Raw genomic sequence first — 13365 nt, 5'->3', positions numbered from 1 at the left:
AACCCTCAAATCGTCCTCATATTTGTTAGGGAATCTCAAGTGGGTCCTTATTTTTTAAAGTGTCAAAATTGGGTCCACATACTTGTAAAATTGAGCCAATTTTGCCCTCTCCGTTAAGTTTTGATAGACGAAGTTAAACTGTGATTTATTACGTGGAATTTGTTTAGGTGATTCACCCAAATTTACTATTATTCGTAAATTTCAACCAGCCAAGCGAGATCGCGAGCCCAGATCGCCTCTACCACGCAATAAATTTTTAGGTCTGTGAGGCTGGTTTAGTGGAGAGACCAAACGACTCAGAAAACGGGCAGCGGTGGAACACTTCGCCGATGAGATACAACCGAGAAATCTTTCCGGCAGTCGAGGTCGGCGGGTATCAGAGGATCTAGGTCCGTTGTGATGAAGGCTTTGGAAGTGGTTGAGATTCGTTCGAGGTCGGGGAGGAGTGTTTGATGGAATCTATTTGGTAGATCTGTGAACTCTGAAACCAAATCGTCATCCTCGTCCAGAATCCAACTCGGCGATGTCTGTTTCATAGGTTTGTTCTTGGATTGTTGTTGTGGAGTCTTTTGTTTCTTGTCTGTTGGCTCGTGAGTTTGATCTGCTTTTGTTGGTTTGATTTTTTGAGGAAATGTTGTCGGATTTGATGGTCTTGGTTTGATTCTTTGAAGATAGAGCAGTGGGTTTGATGAGTTTGGTTTGATTTTTGGTGGATTGAGTGGTGGTTTTCTTTTTGGAAGGATTGTCTAGTACTTCTTTTTCTGTACCCAACATATTTCTTGTAGCAGACAAGTGTGTAGTCTTACATTGAGGTTCCAAAGAAGAACTGATGCAAATGGAGAGAGAAAGCAATAACACATCAAAGAAAAATGATACCTTTCTGAGATTGAGTTGAGCCATTGGTTTTGCTGGTTTTTGCTTCAAGATCTACAAGATAGGTGGCGGTTGGAGAAGAGGCCGCTGCGGCCGATGGGCTAATTCTGGGAAGGTTTCCGGTGGTCGTAGAAGATGTAGAACTTGTTGGGTTTGTTTGCACATCCACGTTTTGTTTGCACATCCACGTGGAATTGTTGATTGTACAACAAATCGCCTATTCAATTTAATAGACAATGTCACGCCATGTAAAAAAAAAACAGCTCAGTATCTGTTTAACGCTGTCTGTGGAAACTTAACGGGGGAGGACCCAATTGGCTCAATTTTACAAATATTTGGACCCAATTGGCTCAAATTTACAAATATATGGACCCAATTTTGACAGTTTAAACTACGAGGACTCACTTGAGATTCCCCAACAAATACGAGGATGATCCGAGGGTTTAAACCTTGTTGATACTACACTACACGTTCATAGTTCATGCTTTATAAAATACCAAAAACTGAAATTTGTTGTTTTTCTGCTTTTCAGGTTTTGTAGAGTTGTAAAAAAGGATCACAATTAATTAAAAAAAAATTGATTAACGTCGAATATTGACAAAATTCGAAGTTAACGTTAACGTCGTATATTGAGAAAATTCTACGTTAATTTAACGTCGAATTTTTTAAATTCAACGTCAATTTAACATCTCCTGATATGACGTCGTTCACGATTTCTCTGTTAAAAGCCCAAAATATTCGACGTTGTACGCGATTTTTGTACTAGTATTTTTAGTAACTTAAACTTTTTTTTTTACAATTATTTGAAGTTGTTAATGTTGTTTTTTTTACTTATTTCAATTTTAATGTTATTTGAAACTTGTAACATCCCAAAATATAGTATAAACTACATAATAGAATATTTACATAAATTGATATGTTAGACCAGTTATCCACTTAGTAATAAAGTGTTACTAATACAGTTATCCCAAAATACCTATAACATTTAAAACTTTGAATCAGAGACCTATTCTACTCAAAACTATGTAGAAGACCGAACGATCTGTACTAAACTATTGGATCTGCTCCTTCCAGAGCTTGCTCCACCGAGACCTCTTCTACTTCTGCTCACATCCATCGGATGATCATTGCAAAGGATAAACCGAATGCTAACCATGGCAAAAACATAAAAGTAGGGTAAGCTAGTGTAATTTAACAATCAGATTAACATACAATTCACTAAACAAATCAAACACTCATACATATGCATAAAACACCTACAGACATATTGACCGACCACTCCACTTTGACTGTTCGGACTGGTATGAATATGTAGCTATGGCCGTTCGTGCACTTGTGGGTGTAGTAACTGGAAACCCATCAGCTGCCACACGAGGTTAGCCTGTTATACCTCACCTAAGGTCTTCTCCCTTAGACTAGGACCTCCTGCTATTCTCATGACATGAATTACCCATCTCTACTTGAGATTTGGTAACCATTAGAATGTCAGGATGAACGCCGTGAATTCCACTAACCATATTCATACCATACTATTACCTTGAAAATCGACCACCAAGACATTCCTCCATGGAATTCTCTTTCATAACTACCTTTAAAAGTCTCATGCCAGATTACAATATCAACATTATTTCTCATGCATAAGACATTTAAGCATTGAAATAAACACTCACAATACAATATAACCATAATCCTTTACAGACCAAACACTTATTATCAATATCAAACCTAACGATGACTACTACCACCCATGAATATGATTGAACAGTCAATTGGAAGAATAAGGCTCAACTTGAGCCAAATATGGTTTTAGATGCAAACACTAGACCAATAGATCACTTAGAGTTTAGACCGAATGCTTATAACTAAAACCAAACACTTAATGTAAAACCGAATGATCTTTCACCGTCTAGGACCGAACGGTCCATATTAGATAATGTTGAAGAAGTAGCCGAACATGCTTACTGACCGACTACTAGAAGTGAGATCTAATACTATACTATTTCGATTCTACAGCAAGGCCAAAATAAATACTATTAAACCAAACACCCCAACGAAAACCGAGTACTAATGTAGACCGAATTCTAAACGGAAGTCGAGCTACACTAAGGGACCGAACTCTAGGGTAGAACCAAACGGTACAGCAGTATGACCGAACGGTATAATAAGACGAACACCAACTCAACCCGAACGGTCTTTAACTGGTAAGGCCCATAAGAGACCGAACATAGTTAAGACCGAATACCAATATTGACATTAGACCGAACACTATTTTTAAAATCAACTACCAGTACAAGACTGATTGGTCATTAACTGAAGTTCCACATAAGCAGAACTTAGTTAAGACCGAACACAAGGAGAAGACCGAACGACCAACGAAGGACCCTCAGCGAACTACATAATTCTGCAGAATAACTACAGAATTATGATCAACACCAAATCTTTACAAATTTCTTTCATTCTTCTCAACTTCTAATCCTCCCAATTTATATTATACAAACCTATACATTTCTAAAGAACATCTAAACATCCCTCATACAGATCAACTCACACCGAACCCAAATTCTCCACTTTTACTACCACAATTCCTTCCAATACTACTCGGTCACTGAACCAGCACTATGCAGAACCACAATCAACATGAATACAACATATAACATTCTTCAATAACCTTATCAAGCACACAATCATTCAGTTTCACACACATGCATCTCCAAGACACATCATTTTCATACATCATAAACTAAGCAATTAAATTAACTAGTTTCCCATACCTTTTTGATCGAACCAAACCAAACTCTAAATGACAGTAGAACCCGATCACCACCAGAATTCCTAAGAACCGAATTTACCGATTCATAAGAATAAACCCACCAAAAGATCAGATTTATGATTAGAAATGGGAAGAGGAAGTGGATGAACACATGAAACTAGAAAATTGACTTGCATGTGTCAAAAGTTTTGGAATTTCACAAGAACTCAAGAAATAGAAACTTACCAGCTCTAAACAGGACTTGGATTGGTGGAAAAAGGTTGTTTTGGACCCCAAGATGACTTAGGCTTGGTCTGATTAGAAAGTAGATGAAGTAAGATGAGAGATTTTTAGAGAGAAGGAGGAGAAAAGAAGATATCATAACTTTGGGGGGAGAGAGAGTGCATGCAGAGAATGGAGCAAAATTTTGAAACTTTCACTTATATACTACTGTCAAAAACCGATCGTCCACTCAATTATATACACATGTCTTCCCACTTTCTCTGAATTTCTCAATTCTGACAATACTCATGTAAAAAAGATATTAAAGAGTAAAAAGTCATATTATTGCAACATTTGTGTGTAGTTTTTCATTTTAAGATTTTGCTTTTGGCCCACAAGTTTATCATTATATAAGACAGATCAACAAACTAGTTTAATAAAATTAGTCCATCATTCTTGTGTAGGTTAATCTGTCCTATTCTGCTTCTTGTGGATCAAATGTGATGTAGAGTAAATCCAAATGTTGTAGATAAACTGTATTGTCATTCATAACTTGAAATTAATGAATACTTTAATTAAAACTATATTCAATCACTATAAATGTTACTTTTTCAATTTTTTTTAACTTTTTATTAAATATAGTAAAAATTATATATGAAATTAATTTTTCTTATATTGAATATATACATAAAATATTTTATTTATAAAAAAAATATGAATAAAGCCAAAAATATAAATAAAGAATAATAAAAAATCTGAAAGATTATTTTATATAAATCTCTTCTTACAAAAAGGAATACATTGTTGACATTGGATAAAAAAATAACAATTAAAAAGTCATCACAACTATAAATGAACAAAAAAAGACATATTTGCCATTAGAAAAAACACATATATGAACGGATCCGGATAACAAAAGAGATGTCATAAAAACAACATAAGAAATCATGAATGAACATGAGATAAATCCTAAAAATCCAAGCAATAATATAATAATATAATATATCTAACAATAACCATAGAATATGAATTCAAATTAGTTGTGATTTGTAAGAGGTATGAGAAAGAGAATAATAACAAAAATTATATTAGTTTTCTCTTACAAGAGAATTACATACAATTACTTCATAATTTAGTCAATTCACTGTTTTCAAGATTTTACAAGCACCCAATAAATAAAAATGCAACATATACAACACACTTCTTACACCTTACAACAACCTTACAAAATCTCCTACTGAAACTTTATTACAAGATAACCTACTTCACATAATGTCTTATAATGTTTGTATGTGATAGGAAGGCTTGAATCCAAGTTAGTGATCTCACTACAACACCATAAAAGAAGAATAGGGAAAACTACTGTGCCATTGAAAAATATGTCTCAAGTAAAGTTTCAATTATGTCTTCAATTATGTCAAGAGGAGTAGACACAACTTGTTCAAGTCGTGGTATTTTTAACTGGGAGTTATGAAGTATCCATTTTATACCAACTGTAGACACATGGGTCATTACAATTAAGTCTAATAAAAAAATTCGGAGTTATTGTTGAATTTCACATACACAAGTACACTTTATATAAATATAGGACTAAGTAAAAAAAATATTTAGGCATTTTATTTGTCATTTTGTCCCTGTACGTGTTTTCAATCTGTTCTACACTTACAACTGCACTAGGAAGTAATCTGACAGTTTTTCACAACATCACCACCACATTGATTACCACGAAATTATTAACAAAATTTTTTGCTCCACAAAATAGAGACTATAAACCCTTGTGTAAAGAAAACAGGAATACTTGATCATAAAAAGAGTAATAGAGCATACACTAATGCAAAAACAGCGTATAATGTCACACGTTCAACGTCTAACCACTCAATAGCCAACATTAAAAATGACCAATGGCAATTTTGTAAATAAATACAATTATTAAACGTCGTTTAGAATTATAATTCGACGTAAAATGATGTAAAGCGTCGAATGCCTCAGCGTTAGACGTCAAAAGGTTAGTGAATTCAATACAAATTTAAGCGGGAGATTGAAAATTCATTCACTTTACCTTAGCGCGCGAGACCCTCTTCTCTACTCAAACTTTTCTTGAACGAAGTTTGACGACCATCACATGTAATCTTTCTTTCATTTGATACAAATGCATGTTAATTAACTACTTTAGGTATGATTTTCGTTTGTTTTTAGCGATTATTTTCGTGTTCTTGTCCTTCATATGTGCATTCTGTTTTCTCTCTCACTGGTGGCAACACTTTATTCTGATGAACCCACCTTTTGAAGGTTAGCTTTCGTTTTCGTTTTGAAGAACTTATTTGTTGTTCTTTTTTTGTTGAACTTGTTTGTTGTTGTTGTTTGGTTGAACTTGTTTGTTGTTGATGTTTAATTGAACTTGTTTGTTGTTTGATTGAACTTGTTTGTTGTTTGTTATTGTTATTTGTTGTTGATCCTATTATTATCGTTCATAGTTCTGCTCTTCAGGTTTCGTAGAGTTGTAAAAAAGGATTACATTTATTTTAAAAAAAATTGATTAACGTCGTATATTGATAAAATTCGACACATCGAATTTTTTAAATTCGACACGTCGAATTTTTTAAATTCGACGTCAATTTAACGTCTCCCAATATAACATTGTTCTCGAATTCGACGTAAAAGGCCAAAAATATTCGACGTTGTACATTGTTTTTGTACTAGTGAGAAACATGAAAAAGGTGCCCTTGGTCTTTGTGCAACAGAAGTTGCTCATCTCGTTCTTTCCATACGATGGTCCACATAAAGGTACCCAGAATGACATTCATCTATCTAACCTTAAACCTATAACTAATCATTAAGCTTACATCCAAAATCAACTAAATTTTCTCATCGTCACTCTCTCCTCCAAAAAATGGAAGCCATTTTAATGGCCAACTTTGCAACCATGTCCCTTCTTTGAAAATCAGGCATCAATCTCAAGCCTGCACGCATATTCCCAATCTCAGACATCAACTGTTCCAAATCCTCTAAGTCAAGATATTTACCATCATCTTCCTTTTCGTCTCCTTCAGAATCCATGGTATTGTGCAACACATTCCCCTCACTTTCATTTTGAGTTGCAACACTTGAAGTTGTGGGCGCAAACTCTTTATCAGGTTTCATTTTGAGGAGCTGACCCCCCTGCATCTAAGGAAGATGCAGAAACCCATACTTGTTCACTTTCATTCCAGGGATCAGCCGAACCAGCTGATAATACTTCATACTCGTTCATAGTCAGATTCTTCTGAAGATAACTCTGGGAAAAGGATAAACCAAAATTAGTGCTTGCATTTATTCTACTTTGACAAAAGTAACGAGTAGCAAGGTTCAAAGAAAAAAAGAAGAAAGAAAATACCTTCTTTCTCAGGAAATGATGGTTGATTTATCCTATCACCAGATTTCAATACCATTCCAGGCCACATATGAGCAAAAAGTGGTGAAATAAATTTGAGTGGAAATCATAATCTGAAATGGTTTTCAACGTTCATGATTCCATCCCTAATGGGGAGCAGAAAAATATATGATGCGTGTTACAATTATCTATCATTAATCATCTTCCACATATATTGTCATCTAAGTCACCACCTTCCTCTCTCATTAATAATGTATTATATGACTCATCTAAATCTAAAACTGAGCATTTGTCAAAGCAAAATTCAGAGTTAAATGCATATGTTATCGACAGGTTCTTTACAACAGGAAGTGAAGTTTTACATTTGTCAAAATCAACATTGGAAGCACATGCCTTGATGAACTCAATATTGTGATTAGTGCACCATTCCAAACAGGACCTTCTGATGTCCCTTGCTGGTGCCTCATCCCCCAATAAACTAGTTCCCTTAGATTCAGATATTCCATACTCTTCTGAATAACGATCTACAACAGAGTCTTCTAGTTTCAGCAACCGCCTTCTGTATTCAGCATGAGCTGGATGCCCAGAAACCAGATCCACTTTGTTTCCAATACACAGTAAGATCTCAAAGTTCTGAATATTAATGTGAGAGACCCATTCTCGAAGTGCAGCTAGGGAAGATGGCTGCACAAAAAGGGTAAATTAAAGATACAAGAATAATTCTTTTGCACAAGTAAAACCAAAACAATAAGCAGTGAATACAAAATTAAACCGTCATCGAAAGCAACCGTTAAGTAATCAAAAACACAAAACAGAATAAATCAAACGACAATCATGAAGTGAAGGAACTAACTTCATTCATGTAAAAAACCATCACCAATGCAGCCATGCGTCGAAACATGGACATGTTACCAGCAGAAAAATCATCACGAAGATGAGCCATCCATATAGAAACATCAGCAATATAATACTTATTATTGATAGTCCACCTGTTTATTCCACAATTAAAACAAACACACCCAAAAATTCAAAAAGATTCATAACCAAAAAGATGGATAAAATAATTCAGGGTGAACATATACCCATGGACATTCACTTCAGAAGCCGAATCAAAAGCATCCTCAACATCAACAAAGGTCTTTCCTATCCTCAACAACAACAACAACATATATCAAATTTCAGTTTCACCCTCAAAATAACAACAATAAACAATTCTGGAAACGATACAACATGCAGAACAAATAATTGAATTCACTACCAGAAACACATTAATTACCGAAGGATTTATACCGACGGCCTTTTGGCCATCGGTAAAGATGTATTACCGAAGGATTTATCGATGGTCAATTAAGATGCTTATTACAGACGGCTTGTACCCCCGACAGTAATGGGCAACGAACTTACCGAAGGCTTTTGGCCGTCGGTATAGACATGGACTTAATGAAATCAGGAATTGGGAATTCCCTCCTCTATTCTCCCAAAATCCCTTTTCGCAAAAGTAAGCTTCCCCCTTTCTCTCGTTCACTCCGCCCTCTCCCCTCTACCCCCACCATAATTTGTCTCCCTTTCTCGTTCAGAGTTCGAAAACAACATTGTCATTGTTTCCCACTCGTCTATTATGGTTTCGCCATCACCATTGACCGTTCTCGAGCTCCTCTCCATTCTCCAAAAGCGTGTGTGGTTGAAGGACGAAGGCATTGACGTGACACCTTCCATTGTGGACGATGCTTCTCTTAGGGTTTGTTAATGACGATCCTTTGGCGGTGTGAGGAGGTGCATCTCCAGGTCAGTGGGTGGTGTTGTGGCGTGAGCACAACTTCGAGTTCGCGAAGGAGGCTAATCCAGGGGCTGCGTGATGATTTGGCTTTCTGTGCGTGAGAAGGGCTTCGCAAGAGAGGCTATTGGAAGTGCTAATACACCTAGGGTTGTCGCTGCCGTAGAGGTAAGTTATTGCTTCAAATTATGTACCTTTTGGTGGCTGCCCTGTTTGTTAATATTTTTTTTTCCCTATGTGATGTTTTAATATTTCTGAACTGGAATTGTTGTATGAGTCCGGAACGAGTGGGTATAGTAATATTGATTGAATAGTCATACAATAATGAAAAGAAGTGGGACTATTTTGATCAGTTCTTGTTTGGATGTTAACTAAAAAAAGTTGGGTTGGAAAGTAAACTGAAGAAGATAATGTTATGTTCGGTGGAAATGAAATTAAGTTGTTGATGTTTTGTGTTGATATGAGAGGGGTTGTGGAGTTTTGGAAAGGATATATGTGTTGGATGCTTTGTTCAGTTAATAAATCTGATATAGAGATTAAGAGTTCTTATTGTATGGAATTAGTGTATTATTGTTTGATTCAACATGATTAAGTTGGATTGAATGTGATAGTTTTTGTAAATGTTTCTGGTTAGTCTGGGTTGCCATGATGAGGACTACCTGCAACTGAAGTTCCTCTGCTCCGAACATAGGAAGTGTGAGTTTTGAAAATATCTCCTAATTAGAGAAGATTTTGATGAGTTGGAAAAATTATGAAACCTTTTTTAATTTTATAGGAATGAAAGGTGAATAGGCAAAATAGGTAGCATGATAAGTGTGTGGAGGATTGAGCGAAATCACAAGCAAAGAGTGAAGGAGAAAGAATGCTTTATGTAGTGGTTGCTGTTGAAAAATGAAGGGTACAAATATTTTTCAAACCCACTCACTTTCCTATGTACTTTTGGAAGGAGTTTACACCATTTTCTAGATTATTTCAAGTTGATATAAGCATGTACAAAATAGTTGCTGCTGAGATATTGCTTCCTTTAAAATTAGGTAAGTTCATTGTGGTTTGAATTCTAAGTCTTGGCATCTCCATTGTAGACTTATAGTTGCAGTAAAACTTTCTCTTAAATTTTTTGTTGTTATATTAGATTGTAAATACTGAATACATTTAGTAAATAAATAAGGAAAATTATTATCATGGAGAACAACTCTACATGAGAAAAATTCAATAATATAATAACTTTTGTAATTTAAATTATGTATAAATTTTGAAAACTGATTTTAACTATTTTTTTTCTATAGATACTAATAAGAAAAAGTCTCAGGTGTAAGAAAAATTGTGCCAATTATTACCTCACATAAGCTATTATAGAAGTGAGTGATTCATGTGCTCTTTTATATACCACACCTTATATTTGATGAACTTTGTATCTTTATACAAGTGCTTCTCATTCTTTTGTATATTAAATTCTCTCTATTTAGTGTTCATTCTTGTTTTGAAGATACTATATCAATATATAATAGAAATTATATAGATATATTTAAGCACATCTTCCTGTGGAACTGTATATATAATTTTGTATCAAATAACATTATTATAGCCAAATTATAAAAATATGGAACAAAATAAGAGAGAAGTTTTTTTGTTAGAGGGAACACAGAGGTATGACCTCCTAAGATGAACTAAGAATGGATTTTTGAGATGTGAAAATGCACACAAGTTGCTCTAAGGTTAATTAATCAATTCCAGCAACTTTATATTATGAAATTAGATTTGTTTAAGCTGGGAATTGGTATAGAAACAACATAGATCATAACATGACCTCCTAACAGCCCATTATGCAGGAAAATAAGCAACCTGACACCTCAAACTGAGTTTTAGTGAAACAAAGGACCAAACAACAATGCAAACAACTTTGAAATAAGTATTAACACTGAATCAAGCTGGAAAATATCAACTAGGTGAAATTAAACTGGAATTAGTGATTCAAAGCAAAGCTAGCATGGTGATAAGTTGAAAACTGTGCAGTCATATGGTTTAAGCAGTCAAGCTGTGGAAATGCACTTCATAGCTTATTTGATGTGCTTTCCTTGATGCAAAAGTATCCACAACTGATTTGGAATAACAAGGGTTGATTTTGGGTTTATGCTTTCTAAACCATCACTTTTTGAGTTATAATAGAAGTGGAGTAGTGATTTTGAGTTGCAGGCTGTTTATAACTCATTTTAGAGTTTAAAGACAATTAAAATCATCAAATAAAGTTACTTGAACATTCAGTTGTGTGTTTAAATCACTTGCATATGTTTTTTAGTGTCAAACCACCAAACTAGGGACTTTTTCTAGTGCAGAATTTGTTTTCCAGCTAAGGTTTGATTCTTTTCTCTAGTTGCAGTGCATTTGTAGTCATATATGAATCATATAAGGCAAAGAGACAATGTTTAGCCTTGATTATATGTGCTACATCAGTTAAGAACTTCCTGCTAGACATTTGTAGTGCATTTGTCCTGTTTAGAACTTCCTGCTGGACATCTTTTAATTCATTCCTAGAGTCTTGTTCAACTTTTAATCATTATCCTAGAGTCATATTAATAGTTTCCAAATCAGTTTGATTCATCTATTGAATTTTGGTTGGTGAATTAGCTTAAATTTTGGTGTTAAGAGGAACTCAAACAGTGAAATTCTAATTTGCAAGTATTTAGCCTTTGATGGCAGCTTAAACAGGTCTTACTTGGTAAAACAAAGTTGCTCAAATCATAAAATTAAGTGTCCAAACTCGTTTGAGCAAAATTTCCATTCAAACCATCAATTTTTCAACAGTTTTCTGATATGAGTTGCAGAATTTTTTGAATCTGTGTTGCTGTGATTATTGCACTGAATTTCATCTTAAATTAGTAGCAAAAGCTTGGTTCAATTGATTAAAAAGAAGTGCACAATTCAAAATTAACAAATAGCCTGCATTGTAAAAAGCGAGTGAACTAGTGCTAAGCCAACTTTTCAAAATCTGATGCACATTTTACAGTAGCTCTCTTAGGCATTTCATCAAACACTTTTGCCTATTTTAAAATTGAGTTCAAATTAGCTATATCTGCAACTTATAATTGTTTCTTGCTTTTTAAATCCACTTTAGAGTCTCTCATAAGTTCATTTTGAGTGCCACCTTTTGTTGCAAGCCTATTAATTGCTTTATTTAATTTGTTGGAAAATCATGCAACTAAATTGTTTGATGAAAGTCCAGTGGTGCATGACAGGACTAGGTTCAGAATGCCCTTCGGTAAATGTTAGCGACAAGGGATTTACCGAGGGCTCTTTGACCGTCAATAAGCCGTCTGTAATTACCTTTTACCAACGGTTTCGGGCTGTTTCCGAGGGCTCCTGGCCTTCGGTAATGCCCTTCTTTTTTGTAGTGAATTATGTAACGACAAAACATCTTGACAAAAATCCAAAACATTAAAATTGAAAAAAACTCCTATGTTTAAAATTAAAAAGATGTATAATAATATATCTAAGCACGAAATATGTTGAAGATGTGATTTAAAACAGTTGCAGGAGATAGGATAATGAAAACTAGAACTAATTAAAGATTAGTTAAGTAGAATAAGTTGAAGCAAGGTGAAGGGGTAAAGATTTTAGAGAAGAAAAAGGATAGAGAGAGTTACAAGATATGATGGTGTGTTTGCCAACGTTTGAGGATCCTATGATGAAGATTCCGGGTCGGTTCTGCAGATCCGTTTGGGATTCGGTAGCATCCATGGGAAGTTCCGGGTTTGGATTGTTCCGTTTTACTCTGCTGTTTCCTCTTCTTTTTCGGTCTCTGTACTTGTTGGCGTCACCCTTTGGCATTAATTTGGACCCTTAGAGACCCTTGGATGTATCTAACGGATCACGTCTTAAATGCCAAGATCTCTATTAAGTATTAATATTTACTTTTTATAATATATAATTATAAGCACTAATAAAGAAGATTACTTTTTATATTGGTTTTCATGTAAACACATTTTTATCGTTTTTTATATTTTTTGTATTATAATATTTGTCAATTTTTTATAATTATTAATAGAAGGATTGTATTTTATAATTATTTTCTTTTATATTCTTGCAAGTTCTAAGTTTAAACTCCAGCTTGGATAAAATCCATTTAACTAAGGTAAGTAGGTTATGTCGTATCTTAAAGTGTTGCTTGAAGAAGAGAAATGCAATTAATTTTATATGTATCTCTATGTTTGTATCTAGACAAGCACAACTTGAAAAGAACTTCCTCAACACTCAAAATGGCTAGAAAAAATTTGCCATAACTCTTCTCAATCTCTATATAAAGTTTCTATGGAAGAAGAAAGGTTGACAACACTCTTTCATCTCATTCTTCATATATAAGTTATTAGCGTTTTTGCAATC

General features: G+C 34.4%; 1 pseudogene; it reads right to left on the bottom strand.

Moving 5' to 3' along the window:
* Nucleotides 1–6699: 6699 nt before the first annotated feature.
* On the bottom strand, nucleotides 6700–12723 carry LOC108331384 (uncharacterized; annotated as a pseudogene).
* Nucleotides 12724–13365: the final 642 nt, after the last annotated feature.

This window comes from Vigna angularis, chromosome 4 (genome assembly GCF_016808095.1).
Source record: "Vigna angularis cultivar LongXiaoDou No.4 chromosome 4, ASM1680809v1, whole genome shotgun sequence".
NCBI lineage: Eukaryota > Viridiplantae > Streptophyta > Magnoliopsida > Fabales > Fabaceae > Vigna > Vigna angularis.
Note: the sequence above shows the minus strand (reverse complement) of the source record. Positions and strands in the feature narration are given on the sequence as shown.